Source organism: Colobus angolensis, unplaced genomic scaffold (genome assembly GCF_000951035.1).
Source record: "Colobus angolensis palliatus isolate OR3802 unplaced genomic scaffold, Cang.pa_1.0 Scaffold62, whole genome shotgun sequence".
NCBI classification, from domain to species: Eukaryota; Metazoa; Chordata; class Mammalia; order Primates; family Cercopithecidae; genus Colobus; species Colobus angolensis.
Genome location: NW_012119821.1, coordinates 9,003,248 through 9,026,209, shown reverse-complemented (window position 1 = coordinate 9,026,209; position 22,962 = coordinate 9,003,248). Strand labels below are relative to the sequence as shown.

At 35.6% G+C, this 22,962-nt stretch overlaps 1 pseudogene; it reads left to right on the top strand.

Annotated features, from left to right (window-relative positions):
* Positions 1-15,348: 15,348 nt before the first annotated feature.
* Positions 15,349-17,985, top strand: LOC105527421 (annotated as a pseudogene).
* The last annotated feature ends 4,977 nt before the right edge of the window (positions 17,986-22,962 follow it).

Sequence of the window (22,962 nt, the reverse complement as noted above, 5' to 3'; positions counted from 1 at the left end):
TTTTGAAAGTTTAAAAAAATTCTTCAATTTCTGAAACAGTAATAGAAATAACTATAACTTTTAAGTACTATACTGTACTTATAACTATACTTTTAAGTACTGTAACTATACTTTTAAGTACTGAATAATGTTAATTTACTTAAGCAGCCCAATAAACTTGTGTGTCTGTTTCCTACAGATAAGAAAACAGAAAATTGTGTAAATAACTGGTACAAGGAAATTTAGACAATAAGGAGTGAAGTCCAAATTTGAACATGGCTTTGGAGTCTGTTACTTCCTCTCTATATTACCTCCAAGTCAGTCATTAGGAAACTAGTTTTTCATTCCCAATACTGTTGATGAAGTCCTCATCACTTTCCTGATTTTTGAGTGATAGGTCTTAAAAATATTTGGATTTTAAAAGACTGCTTGATGGCTTAAATAATGTTTTATTCATCTGACTTCAGTGAATATAATAAGGCAAAATGAAAAAAATCAAGGCAGCTGAAAGGAAGCCATTTTTGTACAGGGGACACCCAGGGAGCATGCTCTGACCCATAAGTCATTCCTTCATTTTGCAGCTATTCTCTAGCTTTACAATTCTGAATTAGTTCTAAGTGCATTATCAAGAGAACTTTAATATTCCCCTCAGCTCTATTAAATTTTAGACAGGTATTTTGACTTTAGGTCGCTGACCTTCCTTTTCTTAGGGCATTTACCTGAGAAAATTTTCCTTTGTAAATTCTTTCTCTGACTCTTTGAGATGTAAATCTTCCCCTGGCCTCTTGCCAGCATTACAACCCTGGAGTGCATTTCTCAAAGACCTTGAGGCCATCTCTTAGAAGTATAATCAAGAAAGATAAGGCCACTGTCTTCTAGTCTCTGTGGAAGGGTAGGAGCCAATTAGCAAATACAGATGACCTAATCACATTAGCCAACTCCCCACTCCTCCACACCAAAGTCCTCTAGTGCTTTTCCATTAGCTCAACCCAGCATTTAAAAGTCCTCCTACCTTTTGTTTCAGACAAGCCCTCTACCCTACTGCCATAGCCTTGACTCCTATTGCACTTGTCTTGAATAAAATCTTTCTTGTCATGTTTAACAAGTGTTCAGTACAACTTTTCTATTACAAGGTCAAGATATCCCTCTATATCTCTGGAGATGAGATCAAGATCCAGAGGTGGACTGTTTTTATATAAATGTTTATGTATGTTTTGACTGCTTTATATTGTTTTCTTTTTTTCATTTTTAGTTATTAGCTAGTACTCTCTGATATATTTTTTTTTTTTTAATGTGATCCAGCCTATGTAGACTCAGGCATAAAATCCAACATTAGTCAAATACAGTAAATTAGGGTATGTTCTCAGGTGAAAGACATAACCTTTAGCTTTGTCATATTCAACAATTATTTGTATCTTTATATAAGCATCTCCATTTAACTATTAATAATAATAATTGCTAACACACTAGGCACTTTTGAAGTGCTGGGTTTATAATGGAACAAGTGAGACAAATTCCCTGACTTCAAGGGGCTGGCATTCTATTTTGTTATTATGAGTAACAAAAACAAAAAGACCTCTACTTCATATGATTTAAGGATGCGCAAAAATCCTAAGCTGAAAAAGATAAGCATTGGATCTTTGAGCATTTAAGATGTTTAGTAAATATATACAATTACGATAGGGTTTAACGTTTCAAAAAAGCACATTTTCTACAGAAGGTCATTAACTGCTGATTCACACTTTGTCAATTATGATATTTATCTCTGGCTTGACATGATTTGCCCTCTGCAAATCCTTAGAGCTGCTAAATGGAGCAGAATGCTGAGCTGATTGAGGAACAGAAATCTTTCAGTAAGGTTTTTGAGGCGATACACACACATACATAATATTGGGTGAGGAAAAAAAAAGAAAACAAATTCTGTCTGGGGCAAGAAAAATTGAGAAATTTGTTAAGAGTTTACACAAAAGTCAAATGTTTTACAATCTATGATATTTTCCTGATGGTATTTTACTTAGCATAAAAAATGTCCCTATAGTTTTCTTTCTTATGTATTTACATCAGCATTTTATTTCTTTATCTTGCTATAGAAGACTTAATTCATTTAAATGTTACTGTATTTTTGAATTGTGATACCATTATATTGCCATGTCAATAATGGTACTTATTTTTATTGCTGTCCTAAAGGTAATACATGCTCATTACTGAATGTATTACAAACAGAATGTGGGTACAATTTCTGGGTAACATTCCAAAGATCTCATTTCTGTGACTTGATCAGGTACTTTAAAAACTGTAATAATCAGAATAAGCACAACTATATTGGTTTATGAGTGTTAAATAATGAGAAAAGACAAATCTGAAACAAACTTTTTTTCAGGAAAAAAAAAATCTGTTAGAGGAATTCTAACAGAATTCTAACAGCCATAAGCTTTAAATTAAATCTTGTTACCAACAAGAAAGTTATAGCCTATTGATTGTCTTAGCCATTAATTCACTCAAGGCATCATTTCAGTCTCTATAGAATTTAGCTGTTTTAATTTACTTATCAAAGCTAAGGACAATCAGCTTCCTTTACCCTTTCACTAGGCAAATCAACAGAGTAATTTTCTCTAATCAGATACTATTGAATTGCAAAGAAACAAATCTCATAGCATCCTGGCTGGTCACTTCACATAAACAAACAACAAACAGACAAATCTCTTAATAAAACCATTATTTTAGTTTCATAAGGGTGATTGAAAATATGATAAAACCATTGATTTCCACACCATAACACCACTGGCCATCTAATTCTTTTTTATTTTGCTTCTGTGTATATGTCTTCATGTTTCTGTGTGTTACAGCAGTAACAGTTAAAAAGTGGCAGTATGTTGAATTGCCCATTATGTCTGAATATTGAACTTGATGCCAGTGAAATTCAACTTCTATGACAAAGAAAACACAACCTTTACTCAGGTATGCAAATCTAAATCCCCTGTTGAAATTCCAGCATTAGTTCTTTCTTGAACTTTCTCTGAACATTATTATCCTATTGCTCTTGATCTAACCACATTACCAAGTAAATTAATGCATGCTTGAGGTTTTAGTTCCATCAAGGAGATATGCACTATTCTATCCAGCCTTGGGCCTCCTCAAATCTCAGCCTTCTCATGTTATAATTATTATTAAAGGAAATAACAAGATATCTTTTTTACATACCCTACATTTATATAACTGGGAAAATATGCTCATATATATTATCTTGTTTTACATTTGAAATACACTGAATTTAGTGGTAAAGGTAGTATTTTTTTTCCTGATGTGTCATCTAATTAGATGACCTAATATTGCCTCAAGCCTAACATCAACAAAATTAACCTCACTTTCCTACCGTCCCCATTGCTTCCTCTCAGAAATCCAGGCTAGCCACCTCAGCTGCCTTCTCTGCCTTCTACCTGTTCTGTGAGAACATCCTATTGTTTGTTTGAGATGGCTCTTGAATCTGTACCTTCTCTACTTCCACATCCCTTCCCCATTTTTGCTCTTCATCATTGCATAGTTAACTCACTCTAACAACTTCCAGATGGTTTCCTTACTAGATTTTTTTCTCTTCATACAGCATACTGAAACCAAGCCATCTTCCTAGTCTGAGAATTTCAGCAGCAGGCAAGCTCAAAGAAAAGCACTGTTTTCCCATTTTCCTTTGTATAAATCCAGACTCCTCCTAGGCATCTAAGGAACTTTATTCTCTGGCCCATCTTGCATTTCTCACTTTATTATCTTTTACTATATCCCAACACGGCCTCCTGACTTCAGTCAGATTTGACGCTTTAGTATTGGCCTTACACACTGCTTTCATTCTGTCACCTGGGTTTTGGCATATGATGTCTGACACTTCACAAAGTCTGTTCTTAACCATACTGTAAAGCCGAAGTCTAATCCCACTTTCTCAAATCCTTCCAGCCAAAACTTAACTCCTCTTCTGAACCTTAATTTTTGTACTTGTAATGGTCAGCTCTTTGTTTTTCTTTACTCTGTCTCACTACATTCACATAGAGGTCATATTGTAAATGCCATTTTTTTTCCTGTGCAGTGTGAACCATCTGAACTGTATTGTTTTTGATAGTTAGATTCAGTTTTGTGGGGCAGCAGGAAAATTATTTTTCCTTTTACTTTCTTCCTTTTGCCCAAACTTCTGTGAATGGTTAAACTTTAACCTGCTGTACAGACACTCAGATTGGCATGTAGATGGTGAGAGCTCTGCATTTGGTTTCTTTCACTATGAATTTTTGGTGACTAGAAACCTCTGCTTCTCAAACTAACAATTCATCTCAAGTTCTAAATACAAGCATCATGGCAGCTTGGGACTGCAAGGTAGTGTGGTCTACCATGAGTAAACAAATTATTTCATATGGCCAATATATCCACAGATATCAATAAAATGCTTTGTTTTCCTTTTAAAGTTGATAGACAATTTTACAATGAGTGTTCTTTGTTTCTGTTTTGAGACGAAGTCTCACTCTATCACCTAGTGCAGTGAGTGTCACTGCAGCGTCACCGAGTGCAGTGGCGTGATCTTGGCTCACTGCAAGCTCCGCCTCCTGGGTTCAAGTGATTCTCCTGCTTCAGCCTCCTGAGTAGCTGGGACTACAGGCGCCCACCACCACGCCCGGCTAATTTTTTTTTGTATTTTCAGTAGAGACGGGGATTTCACTATGATAGCCAGGGTGGTCTCGATCTCCTGACCTCGTAATCCGCCTGCCTCGGCCTCCCAAAGTGCTGGAATTACAGACGTGAGCCACCGTGCTTGGCCTACAGTGAGTGTTATTTTAAGATAATTACTGAGCATGTCAAGGGGCTAAGGTTGACATTAAGCCTCATACATGAGATCATTGACTAAAACAAAAAAAAACATAACTAAAAACCTTCATTATAACATTTAGTCTCTGAAAGAGAAAGAACAGGAGTCATGAGCAGAGACTTATGGGGATCATCATTTTCAATCTTCTGTTAAAGTAGCTTAAGGAGATGATACTTCTTGATAACACAAAGCACCATTTTTTAATGAATACATTAAAATAAAAATAAGTTTTTAACAAAGTCCGTTTTTTATAACATATATCAAAAAAAAAGAAACTACTCTGTCAAGTGCCACAAAACTGACACGACTTGCACTGATTCAAACACTCGGTCTGGAGGTTGAAAAGGTACCAATGAGAAGTGTGACGCTGGGCTTTATGAAAGCATCAGTAAGCTTCCTAAGTGGCATGTTCTTAGCAAGTGCTATGGACTACAAAATCAAAATCAAGGTTTTTTGTTGTTGTTGTTGTTGTTTTTTTTGAGACATTAACTTTCATTTGAAGGCAACTATTTTCCTCAGTTCTATTCCTTTTTCTAATACTTTTCTTGGGTAATAAAATACATATAACATAACATTTCTCATTTTAACCATTTTAAAGTATGCGATTCAGTGGCATATAGTAAATTCAGTGTTGTGCAGCTATCCCCTCTGTCTAGCTTCAGAATATTTTCATCAACCATAAAGGAAACCCTGGACCCCAGGCAGCTATTCCTTATTTTCTTCTCCACCCAGCCCCTCCCACCACTAACCTGCTTATTATCTACATAGATTCACCTATTTGGATGTTTCATATAGACAAAATCATGCAATATGTGACTTTCTGTGTCTGACTTATTTAACTAGTATCATGTTTTGAGATTCATTCATGTGGTACTGAAATGGCTTCATTGTCTGGGGTAACACCTGAGGTTTGTTGTTTCACGGCCATGGAGAACAAGGATGTGCACACATAAAGAGTGAGGTTGAGACTGGACATTTAATAGGTGAAAGAAAGAGAATAGCTCTCTGCTGCAGAGAGGGGACTCAGAAAAATGGGTTGCTGAATCCTTGGTGAAATGCAGGGGGTCTTATTGATGAGCTGGTGAGGAGGCAGTGTCTGATTTACATAGGGCATGAAAAACTGGTTAGACCACCAGGTGTGTTATTTGCCTAGAGTGCAAATCTCTGGTAGCCTCCACCCTCATCTTTTATTATGCAGGCAGGTTCCCTGCCTGAGCTTTGCCATGTTGCCCATTTCTTTGTTCCTGTACACATGGTGACACAAAGGGAAGATGTAGCCTCTATGTTGGATATGCCTGGCCCTGAGATAGCCCTTTTCTATTGGTGCAGCTGCCAGGATTACCCCATGCAAGCTTCTAGCTTGGTTATTTATATTTGCAGCTCCATTTTTCAGGCTGCTCTTTGTTAGAAAAGAAATGCTTTTGGGGGCTGCTTTTTGTTAGAAGGGAAGCTTTGCTGAGGACTCTTTTGCCCTCACTATCTGCCTAAATACTTTCTTTCTACCTCCCATATCAGTAGCATATACTAGTACTTTATTCTTTTTATGACTGAACATATTCCATTGTTTGGTGATATCACATTTTGTTTATTCATTCATTAGTTGATGTAATTTTCAGTTTTTCTTTCTTTTTGGCTATTGTGAACAGTCCTGCTCTGAACATTTGTGGACAAGTATTTGTTTAGACATTTGTTTTTTATTCTTTTGGGTATATCTAGGAATGGAATTACTAGGTCATTTGTTAATTCTCCATTTAACTTATTAAGGAACAATCAAACTGTTTTCTACAGTGGCTAAATCATTTTACATTCCCATTAGCAATGTGTTACAGTTCTAATTTCTCTACATTATCATCAACACTTGTTATTTTCTATTAAAAATGTTTTATTTTTCTTACAGCTATCCTAGTATGGGAAATTCTGTGGTTTTGATTTGCATTTTTCTAATGTCTAATGACACTGAAAATTTTTTCATGTGTTTGTTGGCCATTTGTATATCTTCTTATGCCTAATACTTTACATTGATCCTATGATTCTAATACTTTTAATCTATAGCATAATTCAACCTATATCCTCCCAAGGATTATCTATAGGCTAATGCTAAAAGATGTTTTTTAAAAAGTTCTTACTGTTAGGGTAAAAGACTATCCATATAATTTAGTAAACTGCTTAGTTTATAATTTTTGGCTAATTTTTAATGTAACATTTATTAGTAAATTTTTGCTCTTCAAACAGCATGAGATTTAAAAAGTATGTAAGATATGTTTCCCTGAAAAGAAATCATTAACTTTCTTCTAGAATTATTTCCAAACTGTGACTCATTTGTAATTTACTGGAATAGTAAAGTTCATTAAGGAGATGCAAGTACAATGTATCTGATGATTTGGGGCCTATTACATTCTTTAGGTGAGCTCCAAGTAAGGTTCCAGTATCTTGCCTTTTCTCCCCATTTTAAATAACTTTTCACTAAATTCAGTAAACTGGTGGGTAGCTGGGTGTTGGGGTTCTGAGAGGACAATATCTTCTCTAAAAATTGCATCATTAGATTTTCTCACCCCATAGTTCTCGCCTGTTCTATTGCTGTCATTCACATCTCTATCATTTTAGCCAGAAACAGGTTTTCCTACTCATAGAGTTTATTATTCTATCCAAAAAAGTGAGACAAACTGTCTCATTCCATTGTGATGACTCTTTTTCCTAAGACCTTACTTAATTATCTCTCTTGAAGTTTTTTTTTTTTCTTTCATCCAACACTTAACAAATTAGAAAGAGCCCAAAAGCCTGGTGAAGTGAGGGTATTTCAGCTTTGTGTTGGGGCATAGGGAGGAGTGGGGGGCACGGAGTTGCTGTAGGCAATTGTGGGGCACGGCTTCAACCACACTGATTCTCTCTAGGATTCATTTAAAATGAAAAAGGAGCAGCTGGATTATCCTTCTACCTGCTCCAGGCTATTCTTTGTTTACACCCTGAGTTTTATAATGGTTATAAGTATCCACTACTTTTTTTTTTCTTTTTCTTTTTTGAGACGGAGTCTTACTCTTTCGCCTGGATGGAGTACAGTGGGGCAATCTCGGCTCACTGCAACCTCCACCTCCTGGGTTCAAGCAATTCTCCTGCCTCAGCCTCCCGAGTAGCTGGGATTACAGGCACCCACCACCACACCCAGCTAATTTTTGTATTTTTAGTAGAGATGAGGTTTCGCCATGTTGGCCAGGATGGTCTTGATCTCTCGACCGCATGATCTGCCTGCCTTGGCCTCCCAGAGTGCTGGTACTACAGACATGAGCCACCATGCCCAGCCGTATCCACCACTTTCAAAAGAAAAACATGTTGAGTGTGACTATTGTTTCAAAGAAAACTTTTAGTAACTTGTCCACAAGTAGATTCCTATCTCACTTTCATGGTACTAGAGGATAATCATAATTGAGTGTACTTACCATAAATAACAGTGGATGTTTGCTGAATATAATACAGCTGCACACTTCAAAAGGGGAAACAAATTTTATTTGTTATATTTGAAACTTTCTAATTGTACAAAAAAGTCCCATAGATAATTATTGCAGTTAATTAACTGTGGCTGTAATAGGCTATGTTGCAGAGCAATTAGCCACTTCACTGTCATATGAGAGAGCAGAAGAGGGCAAAAAATGCTGTCATTGTAATTATTCAAGGTTATTGTAGAGAATGCTTGTCTATATTGCATGTTTAAAATGACCCTGCATCAACATAAGCAAATTAGTAATGCCTGTTTTACTCAACCAAATTTATTTAAAACTTTGAGGCAACCCTAATAAAATTAGACAAACCTAAAAATGATAAGCAACCCTATATGCTATTAAAAGCAAGTTATTGAAAAAATAAATTAATGTTCATTAGGGTTACTTCCAGAGAATGGAACTTAGAAAATTTCACTTTCCTGTTTGTTTCATAGAGAAAAAAATATATATAATTATTTATATATTGAAGAAAATTAATTAGTGTTAGAAACAAATTGGTAAATATATAAAGAATTTGCTACTATTCAAAGTTCACTCTTTGAATTTTGCTTTACATTGGCTATAAAAACAAATAATTAAGGAAGAAATCCCTGGCGGGAATTAACTCTGACAGATGGTCATACACTAAAGTTTATATTTACCACTTCCATGCTTGGAAAGTGCTTTCTTTTAGAATTATTTCCAAACTGTGACTCATTTGTAATTTACTAGAAAAGACAAAGTATAGCAAAGTTCATTAAGGAGATGAAAGTACAATATATCTGACTGTTTTGGGCGTAGTCTTTAGGTGATCTCCAAGCAAAAGAATTATATGTGTTGTGATTAAAGGTTATTAAAACAGAGCCAAGTAGTATATTCCATGGAGACTTGTTTTATAATTGTGTCTTTGGAACAAATCAGTCAAAGTCTTATGTCAGGATCTTTACCAAAGTTCTCTGGTGTTCTTCAGAGACAGGGTGTGTTGAACACCAGTTTCTCCAGTGGACGGCCAGCAGAGAAAGGAACGGGAATGCACTGAAAAATACTTTTGCTTGCAGGGTAAGGCGTGTTCTTCACAGTGACAAAATTTGTGCTGCTTTACTTGTTTCTGCTTCCTGAAACCTTACATACAATAGTGCTCTTTAAAAAGAGGAACAAAAAGACACTGTGAATGTGAAGGGCTTGTTAATGTTGCCCATTTACTCAGTCATTGATTCAACAGGCATTTTTTTTTTCACCATCTACATTGGATTAGAAATGTTAGAAATGAGTACATCATATTTTCTCAAGGTGTTTCCTCAAGGAGCTCACAGTCTAGTAAAGTGATGGACTGAAATAAGTACATCAGTATTTTAATTTCTAATAAATGTATGCATAAAGGGTGTTCTAATGGGGTATAAAGGAAGGAGTGGCCATTTTTTGGTAGGGATGACCTTATAGGAAAATAAAAAGAATGTATTTGTTCATTAATTCAACAACTCTTTAAAGATTGCATGATATTTTCCAGGCTAGAGATATAGTAACGAGCATGAAAAAATCCTTGTTCTCTGGAAAAGTACAGTGTTTTGAAAAGTGGATGGTTATCACCAGCAGACAAGGAGGAGAAGAGCATATTTCAGATGAAAGCACAGGGGCTTTGTGTATGTACTGGATTTTAGTCACATGCCTGTCCTACCCACCTGTCACTTCTAGCTTAAACTGCTAAATTCCCCACTACCTCACCACCCCCTGCCCCTACCACACACAGAGAAATAATGCTCACGTATTTTTGTGTATAAAGGAAGATATTGGTAATTAAGTGGAGAAACAAAGATGTGAGACAATCAACACGTGGTTTGACTACAGAGTTAAAGTTTTGCCAGGTAGTGAGGAAATGGGCTAGATTTTTTTTTAACTCAATGACGTAGAATCATCAGTTGGCCCTGGAGCCGAGAGGACATTGTATACTCTGGATGGTGATCATGTTGTTCCATGTGCAAGATGAGCTGAATAGAGAAATCATGTCAACAAAATAAAAAAAAAAAAAATGGAGCAGACTCAGACAGAAATTAGAGACCATGTATAAATTTGCCAACTTCATAAAGACTTTCTAATTCAGAGTTTACTCTTCACGGCATGAATTGTACTTCCAATATCAGATTCTATGACCTATTAATACCTTTGTCACAATTGTCTTCCATTTTCAGCTTGGCCGTCTACACTATTCTATGATCAGGATGAGCATTCAATTCAAAATACACATTAGAGTGCTTTCAGTGGGTTTCTGTTGCTGTGTATCCAAAAGTAGCAAGTGGTGTTGGGGTATCTTTCTTTGGGCAGTTTTGCAAGGCTAAAAAATAGTGTGACAAAACAAGGCACAGGAAGTAGACCTGAGACTGGAAAGAAAGCCAGGGACAGAACACGAATAGTTTTGTATACCATGGTTAAAGGTTTAGCTTTATAATCTAAACAATGGAAATCACTGCAGACCTCCAGAAAAAGGAGTGGTATGATCAGGTTGCATTATAAAAAGATCACTTGAGAACTTTAGAGAGCTTATAAATGGAGACAGAGCAAGGCCTCTTAGGAAACTATGAGAATATCATTAGTACGAGATATTAAGAATCTGTAGTAAGGCAGTAGGTATGGAAATAGATATTTAACATATCAATGTTGTGAAATTTATAAGAGTTGGACATTGATTTCAAAAAAAGAAGGAATGACAGATTAATGACTGATACATGCCAATGCTTCATCAGTAAGGGAAATCCTAGAAGTAGTGGTACAAAGAATTAGTGAAGTTGGGGAGATATTAGTGAAGTAGTCTTCTTGTCTGAGGTATTACCCAAAGTTCTTTGTCTCACGACCAAGAAGAATAAGGGGCATGGTCACCGAGGGTGAGTTTGAGTGAAAGTTTAATAAGCGAGAGAGAAAAGCTCTCCACTGTGGGGAGGGGCCCAAGGAAGGTCGGCATTTCACAGTTGAGTACAAAGACTTTTATGCAAAAGTGAATGGGGTGGAGTGTTTCATTTGCATAAGGTGAAAAAACCAGTTAGGACTGGGTATTTTATTTGCATAAAGCAGAAATTTACAACAGCTTCACCCTGCCCCTCTAGTGAGCATGTGGGTCCTTATCCTGAGTTACTCCATTGTTTTATTTCCCTTACTACACATGTATCAGCAGATGGAATTTACCACTGTGGACATGTTTGGTTTGTGTAAATCCTCTGATCTGTGCAGCTGCAAGCATGTCTTAAGGAAGTTCCCCGTGTAAGTTCCCTTATCTGAGTATGCCCAAAAAGGAGAAGAATGTGCTCACTGAAGCCCACTGTGTATGGACAGAACTCACTGGTTGCAGAAAAGACAAAGGTATTATTATTATTATTATTATTATATTTTAAGTTCTGGGATACATATGCAGAACATGCAAGTTTGTTATGTAGGTATACACGTGCCGTGATGGTTCACTGCACCTATCAATCCGTCATCTACATTAGGCATTTCTCCTAATGCTATTCTTCCCCTAGTACCCACCCCCCGTCAGGCCCCAGTGTGTGATGTTCCCTTCCCTGTGTCCATATGTTCTCACTGTTCAACTCGACTTATGAGTGAGAACGTGCGGTATTTGGTTTTCTGTTCCTGTGTTAGTTTGCTGAGAATGATAGTTTCCAGTTTCATCCATGTCCTGCAAAGGACATGAATTCATCCTTTTTATATGGCTCCATGGTGTATATGTGCCATGGTGTATATGTGCCACATTTTCTTAATCCAGTCTATCACTGATGGGCATTTGGGTTGCTTCCAAGTCTTTGCTATTGTGAACAGTGTTGCAGTAAACATATGTGTGCATGTGTCTTTGTAGTAGAGTGGTTTATAATCCTTTGGATATATATCCAGTAATGGGAGTGCTGGGTCAAATGGTATTTCTAGTTCTAGATCCTTGAGAAGCCGCCATACTGTCTTTCACAATGGTTGAACTAATTTACACTCCCATCAACAGTGTAAAAGTGTTCCTTTTTCTCCACATCTTCTCTAGCATCCATTGTTTCCTGACTTTTAATGATCCTTGTTCTAACTGGTATGAGATGGACTCTCGTTGTTTTGATTTGCATTTCTCTAATGACCAGTGATTATGAGGTTTTTTTCATGTGTTTGTTGGCCACATAAATGTCTTCTTTTGAGAAGTGTCTGTTCATATCCTTCGCCCACCTTTTGATGGGGTTGTTTGTTTTTTTTCTTGTAAATTTAAGTTCTTTGTAGATTCTGGATATTAGCCCTTTGTCAGATGGGTAGATTACAAAAATTTTCTTCGATTCTGTAGGTTGCCTGTTCACTCTGATGATAGTTTCTTTTGCTGTTTAGAAGTTCTTTAGTTTAATTAGATCCCATTTGTCAAATGTTTGCTTTTGTTGCCATTGCTTTTGGTGTTTTATTCATGAAGTCTCTGCCCATGCCTATGTCCTGAATGGTGTTGCCTAGGTTTTATTCTAGGGTTTTTATAGTTTTAGGTCTTACATGTAAGTCTTTAGCCCATCTTGAGTTAATTTTTGTATAAGGTGTAAGGAAGGGATCCAGTTTCAGTTTTCTGCATATGGCTAGCCTGTTTTCTCAACACAGTTTATTAAATAGGGAATCCTTTCCCCCATTGCTTGTTTTTGTGGGGTTTGTTAAAGATCAGATGGTTGTAGATGTGTGGTGTTATTTCTGAAGCCTCTGTTCTGTTCCATTGGTCTATGTATCTGTTTTGGTACCAGTACCATGCTGTTTTGGTTACTGTAGCCTTGTTGTATAGTTTGAAGTCAGGTAGTGTGATGCCTTCAGCTTTATTCTTTTTGCTTAGGATTCTCTTGGCTATACAGGCTCTTCTTTGGTTCCATATGAAATTTAAAGTAGATTTTTCTAATTCTGTGAAGAAAGTCAGTGGTAGCTTCATGGGGATAGCATTTAATCTATAAATTACTTTGGGCCATATGGCCATTTTCATGACACTGATTCTTCCTATCCATGAGCATGAAATGTTTTTCCATTTGTTTCTGTCCTTTCTTATTTTCTTGAGCAGTGGTTTGTAGTTCTCCTTGAAGAGGTCCTTCACATCCCTTGTAAGTTGTATCCCCAGGTATTTTATTCTCTTTGAAGGAATTGTGAATGGGAGTTCACTCATGATTTGGCTCTCTGTTTTGTCTATTATTGGTTTATAGGAATGCTTGTGATTTTTGCACATTGATTTTTTATCCTGAGACATTGCTGAAGCTGCTCATCAGCTTAAGGAGATTTTGTGCTGAAACAATAGGATTTTCTAAATATACAATCATGTGATGTGCAAACAGAGATAATTTGACTTTCTCTCTTCCTATTTGAATATCCGTTATTTCTTTCTCTTGCCTGATTGCTGTGGCCAGAACTTCCAATACTACCTTGAATAGGAGTGGTGAAAGAGGGCATCCTTGTCTTGTGCCAGTTTTCAAAGGGAATGCTTCTGAAATTGTGCAGTAATTAATAGCCTACCAACCAAAAAAAGCCTCGGATCAGATGGATTCACAGCCAAATTCTACTAGAGGTACAAAGAAGACTTGGTACCATTCCTTCTGAAATTATTCCAAACAACAGAAAAAGAGGGGATCCTCCCTAATCATTTTATGAGGCCAGTATAATCCTGATTCCAAAACCTGGCAAAGATATAACAACAACAATAAAAGGAAAATTCAGGCCAATATCCCTGATGAACATTGATGTGAAAATCCTCAATAAAATACTGGCAAACCAAATCCAGCAGACATAAAAAGTTTGTCCACCACGATCAAGTCAGCTTCATCCTTGGGATGCAAGGCTGGTTCAACATACACAAATCAATAAATGTAATCCATCACATAAACAGTACCAATGACAAAAACCTCATGATTATCTCAATAGATGCAGAAAAGGTCTTCAACAAAATTCAACACCTCTTCATGCTAAAAACTATCAATAGGCGAGGTATTGGTGGAACATATCTCAAAAGAGTAAGAGATGTTTATGACAAACTCACAGTCAATATCATACTGAATGAACAAAGGTCTTTTTATGGTAGACTTTGCTTCCTTATCTGTGCTTGCAGCTTGGTTTTTCAGGCTGCTCTTTGTTGGAAAGAATTCTACCGAGGATCTACCCTAACTGCCTGCATAGCTGCCTTCCTTTCCCTCTCTTTTGGTGTGGGATTTTGCTTTAGCACATACTTGTGAGATCATAAAGTATTTGTTTTTCTGTGTCTGCCTTATTTTACTTAGTGTTATGTCCTCAAGATACATCCATATTATTGCAAATGGCAGAAATTCATTCTTTTCAAAGGATAAATAATATTTTGTGTGTGTGTGTGTGTGTGTTTATTACCATTCCTCTGTCAATGAACATTCAGGTTGTTTTCATAACTTGGCTATTGTGAATGATGTTGCAATGAACATGGGGGTGCAGATATCTCTTTGAAATGAAGATTTTATTTCCTTTATATATATACCCAGAGGAGGGATTGCTGGATCATATGTTATTTCTATTTTTTACTTTTGGGGAAATCTCCAGGCTGTTTTCCATAATGGCTATACCAATTTACATTTCCATCAACAGCGTATAAGTTTTTCTTTCCTCCACATCGTCACCAGCACTTATCTTTGTCTTTTTGCTAATGGTGATTCTACAGTTACACAAGATGAGTGAGTTATGTAGCCTTACATAATATACAAGATGGTGGTTATGGTTAACAATAGTGTATTGTATATTTAAAATTTTCTGAGAGGATAAACCTTAAGTGCTGTTACCACACAGAAAAAGAGAGAAGAAAAGAAAATGGTATCTGAGTTGATAGATACATTAATCAGCTTGATTATGACAATAATTTCATAATGTATACATTATATATCAAAACATCATGTTGTAAGCCTTAAACACATAGAGTTCCTATTTGTAAAAAGAAAAAATCTGGCAATTGAACATTAGATGTCAATTTCCCTAAGCCTTACATCTTTTTAATCAACTTGATGAAGACATTCTAAGTACAATGGAAGTCTCTGTGTTAAGTGTAATGTAATGTAAATTCTTGACCAGATGGTTTTACAAAGGTAACATTCATTTTTCAAAATTAAACAACTGACATATTAAATGCCCCCATAATTGGCTTGCAATTTTAATAAAGAGCAGAATTCAACATAGGGATTTCAGCAGGGATATACAGCTGGGTAATGAACACTTCCTAAGATCATTGTTATTGAGTTATACCTACACTTATTTTGTCCTTTTAAAAATTATTATAGCTGTCATTTGGAGACTCTATGCCACAGACAGGGTAACAAATTCATATGTATTATTTAAATTGTCCTAATAATTATTCTCTGAAGCAGCTTTTAATATCTCCATTTTACTGTTGAGAAAACATAGACACATTGAGCTTCAAGTTCAATAACTTGCCAAAGGTCATAGTATCTATTTAAGCTGAGATCTGAGGCCACTTCTGTCTGACTCCATAGCCTGCGCAAGGAACAGTTGTGTTGCGTATTGCCTTCCAAATACCAAACAACAGGTGAATGAAGAATGCATAACCCTCTATAGGATTGAACCTGCCCATCTACCATTTATGTTCTTCACTTCTCTCACATTCCAGGCAAGGTTTCTGGTGACTCTGTGGGCTGGGTAACAGTGGGCAGGGTGGCAAGAAAGAAGATGCCATGGTGGAAAAGCAGATTTAGGAGCAGAGAATCAAATGGTTATGTCTTTCTCCTTTTTAGCTTCTGTGGCAGCAACTACTGAACCTTGGTATTAACCCAAGCAGCATATGAGAACAGGAGGCCATGTGTGGCTGGTTCCACCTCCCGGTGTCACGAGAAAGACTCAGTGTGAGGGACTGTTTATTTTTGAGAGGTGAGATCACAAGACACAGATTTGAGACCAGCTTTTTGATTTATATTGCAAGTAAGACCAATTTTTCCTTGCTGCAAATAAGAGAAAAGTCACTTTTTATTAATAGGGCACAGAGCAAATCTTAAGTAGTTAATGTTAGTAACATCCTAGGAAACCTTTGCAAATGCCATCTCTTGGCTTGTTCTCCAAATGTAAAGGTTAGAAATCATTTCAGGAAGCATGGTCACACATTATAAATAACTTCTCCTTCCGTTTAAGCTGCTATAAATTTATATACATAATTCACTGTTTTTCATTAAGGAATAATGCCAAGAGAAGAAAATAACAGGTTAAAAAAGTGATCTAATGCTGGAGAGGAAGCAAGAAACCAGGCCTGGACATCTTTCTAGATGTAGAGTGGGCCCTTTCTAGACAGAATATTCCATGTTGTTTGGGTAGTTTGCTTTGGGGCAGAATATAGGTTACCTGGTCAATACTGTAACTATTTAGCCACAGGGGGCTGTTTGGATTAAAATTAAATACAACTAGAAATTTAATTCCTTAGTTATACTAGAAATCAAAAACCAGAACACAGGTGAAAAAAACAGTAATGAGTAGGAGGGAGTAGTCTTCCATATCAAAGAATGTTGCTTAATTAGCCCTGCCTTTTGTATTTAGATAGTGTCAAATATCTTTGATGTAAACTTCCTTCATATTCATTTATTTCCAACTATTTCTTTAAAAATTAAAATCTGCCTCTATCTGTATTTTTTTCTTTTCCTTTAAGCTAAGACAAAAGCACTTTGGAAGGGTGCCAAGTACTATGAACATCTATTCATTCATCTATCCATCCATCTACCCAGCTATTGTCTATGTTTCTAGAAATTTCTTTAGCTTCATAAATGTGTGAAAAAGTAAATAATGGTAATGAACTATATTCTATTCACCATCTAAATATTTTGGATTGAAATAAGTACCCTGTTATAATATCGGACATGTGTCTCTGTAAGCATTATCAAATGATGTATGAAGTTAAATCTATAAATAATATATATTTAATATAAATCTATAAATAATATATATTTAATATAAATCTATAAGCATATTTGTACATTTCTTAATAAAAGATCTTTATTACATAAATGTATTAAGTTTTATATACACATATACCCATATGAAAGAAGAGAATATTGCAAAATTATTTGATTTTTTAAAAATGATATTATTAATAGCTAGATTCTAGATCTTTTTGATAGATCCAAGAATGAAGAATTGTTGGTTGTAATGTAAACTCAACACTTAAATTTCAACATCCACTTAAGCTTGGTATTTGGTTGGTGGGAACCACACAGGTTCAACGTGCCTATCTGGAAATGTAATTTTTGTACAGGGCCCACATACCCTGAACCCTGGCCACTGCATGATGTTTGTTTGCAATGATTGCAAGGTGTTCAGATTTTGTAAATACAAACGTCATAAAAACTTTAAAAAGAAACACAATCCTTGCAAGTTCAGGTGCACCAAAGCATTCCAGAAAGAAACTGGTAAAGAGCTTACAGCGAATAATTCATTTGATTTTGAAAAACGTAAACATGAACCTACAAAGTACCAGCAAGCGCTATGGATTAAAACTACTGATGTAATGAAGAGATCAAACAGAAACGCCAAGCTAAATTTATAATGAACAGATTGAAGAAAAATAAAGAGCTACAGAAAGTTCAGGAGATCAAAAAAGTGAAGCAAAACATCCGTCGTATCCAAGCGCCTCTTGCAGGCAAAGGAAAGCAGCTGTAAGAGAAAACGGTACAGCAATTACAACAGGATGTGGACATGGAAGGCGTTTCTTAAAAACCTTCACATTTCTGCATGTACACTTGAAAATACCCTTGGGAGACTTACAACTTCTGAATTATTTATTTTTTTAAATATGGTCCCTTAAAAGGTGATTAAAAACATTTCTCCTACATTGCTGTCTGTAAAACATCAGATATTATGAATGTTAGCTTGCTTCTTAGTGCTAAACCTTCACTGAAAGACGTACTTGTGTAAATCAAGAAAATTCTGTTTGTAAATACAGAAATGAATTGTCGACATAAAATGGTCACATTATTTGGATAATGGCAGCAGGAGGCATTTATATAATAACTAATGAAAAAAATTCATGGCAAGTGATATATAAAATGAAATATCCTTTGTAGTAAAATATTTCATTTATTAGTGTTATAGAAGGGGAATACAATAAGGAACTAACTATCTGTAAGACAGGTATTCTCAAATAATATCCTTTATTTTGATTTCAGTGTTTCCTGTTTTAGTGTATTAGCATCTTAGAAGAAAATAATAGCCTTGTTTGATGAAGCCTAATTATGCTGGACTATTTTTGACCTGATTTAACCGTTCTTATAGGTAACTGTGGATGTTGGAGATGAGAGCTGAATAATATTTACCTGAAATGGCACTAAACTCTATAATTTCCGCTTTGAAGAATACTCAGTTCTAGCTCGTGATTCCTGGTAGAAACATTTTCAGTTTTCTAGCTTAGCAGTGATGTAGAAGCAGAGGAATTCCAGTACATTTTAAAATTAATTGTGTGGTTTTCTTTTTTAAAAAGCTCCTAATTGTTTTTGGAAAATAGAATTTATAGGTAGAACACTGTTTAGTATTTGCACATAAATTAAAACTATTTTAAAAGTAAAAAACAAAAACAAGAAGAAAAAACTCTTACATTTCCCAGTGTGACAGTTTGTCTTGGTTTTTTTACTCACTTAGATTCTGTGCCATTCTGTGTCTATGAACGTGCTCAGTAGATGGTAACATACCGCCCTTCCTGAGATCCCTTCAGGTTCTTTCATTGTATTGCATATCTTTTAAAATAACCTATTACTAAATTCAATCTACTTCACCACACACTCAAACTAATGAATGTTTACATCAATATTTGACTTTTTAACAGAAATAATATAAAATATGTTAGATATTTGAATGACAGATTCTTTAAACTGTAGGTTGAAATTATAGGACCAATTTGTCTATTAGTTTTGTCCAATTAATGATCAAATTATTGTTATTAATATCTACTTTCAATATCTCAATGCTTCATTATGATGATTTCTGTAACAATTGTACATTTGCTTGGATTCCTTCCTGTGTTTTTTCCCTAAATAGGGAAAAATAACTCTTATTAATATGTAGTATTGTATATATTGTAAATATTGTAGTATGTAGTATTTGGCCTAGTCTGTATTCTAGGCCAAAGAAATACAGTATTGAAACTATTCCTATACACTTTATGAAATTAATCAGTGAAGAAGGGAAGGGCAGAAACAAAAATAACCCAAGCTTGCAGCACATTCATCATTAATCATAAGGTCGACTTGCTTTAATTATTAATTAAATTTAATTATTAAAATTAATTTTTATTAAATAATTAAAATTTGGGGGGTACATAGTTGATATATATGTTTATGGGGTGCGTGAAATGTTCTGACACAGGTATGTAATGTGAAATAATAACATGAAGAATGGGGTATCCATCCCCTCAAGCATTTATTCGTTGAGTTGCAAACAATTCAATTATATTATTTAAATTATTTGAAAATGTACAGTTATTATTGACTATAGTCACCCTGTTGTGTTCTTTTTTCAGTGTCTTTTCACTGACCTTGAAAGAATGCAGACATTTTAGTTCAGTCTAAAATATTTAGCCAGACATTCAAAAAAGTAGTAGTACTGACTTTTGAACTCTTGCAATTTCCAGATATTGTAAAATTAAGTTTTGACTATGAAAGAATTATAATTGAATGTGATATCAGTGAAGTAAAGTTTACAGATTTTAAATAATACTTCACATTATAATTGCTACTTAATTGCTTTAGGACAATGAAAAATGTATTATTTGAGATTGGGAATCTTTCTGAATTGGTCTCAGCCCATAGATTATCTGTAAGATGATAGTAGACAAAGAATCTGCTGTTTCTAGGCCAAAGAAATATAGTATTGAAGCTGTTTCTATACACTTTATAAATTTAATCAGTGAAGAAGGCAAGGGGAGAAACAAAAATAAACCAAGCTTGTAGCACGTTCATCATTAATCATAAGGTTGACTTGCTCTCTGGTCTACTTCATCTGAGTTGTCTGTTGCCTATTGTCCTAGAATCACATAGACCTTAGATTACAGTTCCCTTAACTGTTCTGTAATAAAAACTTGAACACTATGCAATGTTTTCCCTTTGAGATACTCTTTCAACTCCTGCATACTGACACCAGCTAGTCTAACACACCCCACTAACACCAGCTGATCTGAAGGACCCCCAAGGAGCTGACTCACCAAATAATGTGATTTCCACATCCTGATGATTGTATCCCCCTTGCCCTGACCAATTGATGACTCAAATTTTCCATCCACTGGCCCTCCATGATTCCTTTAAAAATTCTACTTCAGGACTCCTGAGGGAGGTGGATTTGAGGGTCCCCTTGCATCTCCTATTTCATTAAATAGGAGATGTAATCATTAAACTCTCTGCAAACCATGCCATCTCAGTGTATCAATATGTTACTCTACAGCGGGAATACAAACTTATTGGTTCTATAACAGTATTAAAAATAGTTAATGATTCTTTGCACTTATTAATCTTTGTTGGATGTCAAGACTAATATTGCTAAGCACATGAATTTTCTTAGACAAGCTTTTATTCTTGACTTAATAGACATGTAACAATTTTGTTTAGACTTTCAATTTTCCATTTTGTCTTTTAGATAAACTTACATCATAGTAAGGTCTTCTCTAGACCTGTGAGTCTAGAGAAGACCCACAGAAGTTATGCTTTAACTAAGTCATCTTAGTCATCTAATTATAAGTACTTTATCCAAAATTGTGCACCTGACCCAAGTAAGCCAGTTAGACTTTTTTCCCATGGTGGGTGTGTAAATGTGTCTATGATATATGTTACACACATACACACACACAAAGAGAAGGAGAAATAGAGAGTGTCAGCATTTTGTATAACCATAACTGATAATTTCAGGAGCTTCAAACTGATACTGTACACCAAATGCAATGGTGTGCACAAGAAACCCGTCTGTAGAAAGAACTAGAATAAAAATGTATGTGCAAAAAGCAGAGGTAAGAGCCTGTTTCTGTGCCTCCAGTATCATTTACATTCACATGTGTGTAATCCTGAGGCTTATCTGCTGCCCTTCCACACCTGGTATTCTTTAGGTTTTGAGAGAGCTCTATAGCCATCAGATAAAACTTATCTTTATGTATAAAACTTCTCTACAGAAAATCAAACAGTCCTAGCTTGCACATTTGGGGAAGAAAACATTGTTGGAAGGACAAATAACCAATTATTCTTAAGATGTTTTTCTGTTTGCTGCTGGTGCTGCTGCTGCAAAAAAATGCATTTTGGATCTCTAGAGAAAGACTTTATGTGTTTGCCTTTGCATGACATTTAAATATATTTGAGTTCTGCTAAAATACAGTGTTGTGAAAGATGCTTACAGTGGGCCACAGAGATACTGCTCTTCGAAAGGCACAGTAAAATGCATGGCAGTATCATTGCTATTGATTTGGTGAGGAGAGAGTCTCATCATGTTACTCGTAGTGAGGTACTTTTTTGCTGGTCTTTTTTTTTTGTATATTATTTTTAGAGACGAGTTCTCACTCTTTACTCAGGCTAGAATGCAGAGGCATGTTCATAGCTCACAATAACCTCGAACCCTTAGCTCAAGTGATCTACCTGCCTTAGCATCCTGAGTGGCTAGGACTACAGGCATGCGCCACCACACCAGGATAATATTTAAATTTGTTGTAGAGGCAGGGTTCTCACTATGTTGGCCAGGTTGGTCTCAAACTCCTCAAGTAATCCTCCTGCCTCAGCTTCCCAAAGCACAGGGACTACAGGTGTGAGGTACTGCATGTGGCCTGCTGCTAGTCTGTTTTAATTTGCTGTTCTTTAAATGTTGAAATAGCATTTTGGAGACCTTAATGTGTCAGTAATTAAATGTAACAGCTTCTAAATTTGTTAAATAATGTTTATCATATATAGTCATGTGAAATATGCACTGACCAAAATTATTAAGAAATTAAGACCTTGATTTTAAAAAGTATAGATTTGACTGACATTTATTTGTGATAAAATATTTAAAAACATTCAGAAAAGACATACAAGTGATTGCATTTCAGCTTTATAAATTTTTTATTATCCATTTTGAGTAATAAGGTATGTATTCTCTAATGCTTAATTTAAAATATTGCTGATTTCATTAAAACCCATTTCGACCTACCCAGGAAAGGAGGACTAGGAATCAAACTGATGGAACAAGAAAAAGTTGCCTTTACTTTGAATCATTGCATGGTGTGGATTTAGTATTTCTTTAATTTTTTTTTAAATTATGCTTTAAGTCCTAGGCATAGGACCTTAAAACCTGTGCACAACGTGCAGGTTTGTTACATAGGTATACATGTGCCATGTTGGTTTACTGCACCCGTCAACTCATTTACATTACGTATTTCTCCTAATGCTATCCCTCCCCTAGGCTCCCCACCCCCTGTGTGATGTTCCCTGCCCTGTGTCCAGGTGTTCTTGTTATATAATTCCCACCTAAGAGTGAGGACATGCAGTGTTTGGTTTTCTGTCCTTGTGATAGTTTGCTGAGAATTAGGGTTTCCAGCTTCATCCATGTCCTGCAAAGGACATGAACTCAACTTTTTTCATGACTGCATAGTATTTCATGGTGTATATGTGCCACATTTTCTTTATCTAGTCTATCACTGATGGACATTTGGATTGGTTACAAGTCTTTGCTATTGTGAATAGTGCTGCA